We start from the raw sequence: 2,070 nt of genomic DNA, 5'->3' as shown, positions 1-2,070 counted from the left end.
GGGGGTTAAAAAATTTGGGGGGGGGGGGGGGAGAAACTTCCTCTATTTTCTACTGTACCACTTTACCATCGTTTCTGAGAGGGAGGGAATACTCGTTTTTCTACTCGGGTATGCTGGCTAAAATGCAGTTACCTTGGAAATCAATGACAATGCTACTACTGCTCAGGTTGTACAGGTATCACTAAATGTTGCGAGGAAGGCGCAGCCGGCCGGGAGGGAGCATGATCACTAAGTGTAGTGAGCAGTCACTTTATCTGCGAGATTGTCAAATCCCTCAAAACAAATTTCTTAGGGAAAAGACTGAAAAAAAAAAAAAGGGTATTTTCTTGTGATTGTGACACAGATGTGACAACACTTGGTAGGTCTTTGCCATTAGCTCTAGTCCCCCCCTCCCCTCCCCCTCTTTTTTATTCCAGTGTTAATTTTTTTTCTTTTTGGGTTTTTTTTTGTTGCTTAACTGACCCCCACCCCCTCCCTCCAAAAGACAATGCGAGAGGAGCTTTTGATAAAAATCGCTGGAGTTTGTCTTAAGTACTCTGCCACATCTGTTGTATTTTTGTGAGCTACCCCAAAGCAATAACCAAAAGGGGATCCCCAGATTATCACCCCTGAACTGAGAAGTGGTCCCTGCATCTCCTAAATCCTCCGAGTCACCTATTTTACCCTGATATGCATCGCTACCTGCCGGAGAACTGTGACAAGCATTTCCTAAATTTGAGCCTGGCAGCAAGTGCAATCTACAGCCTTTAGCTTCATCAAGAGTCATTCCCTACGGTTAAATGTTTGTTATAGTTACAGAGCGATTCAACTTCCATGCAAGCAAAAGCCCACAGAGATGACCGAACCCTAAACGATTATGAAGCCACCGTTCTCCCCCTCCCTTTGGAGTCGAGTTTGATAATGCAGACAGATCCTGCACACAACCGTCATGTGGGGTTTATAGTACTACATCAGGCACGAAGGAAGAACAGTTGCAAACATTTGTTTCCTTACATTCGTTAGGACGACTCGCACAATCTAAGAGGTGCGCCCCCCCCTTACCAAAAAAGCAAGGAAAATTGAACCGAAGACCCTGATGGATGCACTGACACCTTGAATAACTCCAGGTTTGGTTTTGTGACTCCTGTTTAAGCAATGGATTCATCTGCAGTGGACACCGATTATAAAAGAAAAAGGAAAGCAAGCCAGCACCAAGAATTTTGAAAGATGTAGTGCAGGGTAAAAATATCTATCTATCTCTGTCTGAGAAATTTCTATCAGTTTGCTTTCCTTCCCACCACCCTTTTCCCCCTCTTTCTGTACTTATCTGGCCTTCGCGTGCAAAGTGTCAGCCAGCAATCTTTAAGGCCCTTAATACCAAAACAAAACCCTGCGATTTCCCTTTACATGGCAATAACAAAAGCAACGAGACTCCAGTTTGACAAGTAAAAAGCCCCAACAACACGGCAACTAATTGCCTTCCCTCCCTCTATTCACAGCAGCCACCACACTCCAGCGGCTGCCTTTGTCACACGTGCAATTTCTTAAGTAAACTGCAAGTTCTCTTGCTGGTGATGGACAGTTCCCAATCATTTAGCAACAATAACTTATAAAGTGCAGCAAATGGGATGGGCAACTTTAAATTAGGAATTTGCTTTCTGGCTCTCCTAGAGAGAGGAGGAAAATGGAAACAACATGAGGAGCCAACACACACCAGACCTCCTGTTCCACCCACCCCCTGAAACCACTTATGAATCTCCCAAGTTTTGTCCAGATAGCCTTTGCTATCTCCCAAAAGTATGTTTTCCAAAAAAGTGTGTGTGTGTGTGTGCATGTGTGTGGGGAGGCATTGGGGGGGGGGGAGAGGGAGGGTGCCCTAAGTGAAGAGGAAATACAACTAATTAACAAAATGATCAAATGTTTGAAAAAGCAGAAGAATGAACCAAAAGCCAGACCCGCTCTCTGAAAGTATGAACCTCTCTCCTTACCATGAAATTGCAATCACACAGGGGAACGAAAGACCAAACAGAGCTGCAGTTCACATCACACATTCCTAGATCCAGAACACAGATGCTAAAATGAAGTTTGATA

The 2,070-nt window shown here is 44.3% G+C and overlaps 1 protein-coding gene across 27 annotated transcripts in view; it reads right to left on the bottom strand.

Moving 5' to 3' along the window:
- Nucleotides 1-2,070, bottom strand: part of TCF7L2 (transcription factor 7 like 2) — a 204,109-nt gene that overhangs the window by 41,552 nt on the left and 160,487 nt on the right. The window lies entirely within an intron of this gene.

This window comes from Alligator sinensis, unplaced genomic scaffold (genome assembly GCF_000455745.1).
Source record: "Alligator sinensis unplaced genomic scaffold, ASM45574v1 scaffold559_2, whole genome shotgun sequence".
Taxonomy (NCBI): Eukaryota; Metazoa; Chordata; order Crocodylia; family Alligatoridae; genus Alligator; species Alligator sinensis.
This window is presented reverse-complemented; position numbering and strand designations above follow the sequence as displayed.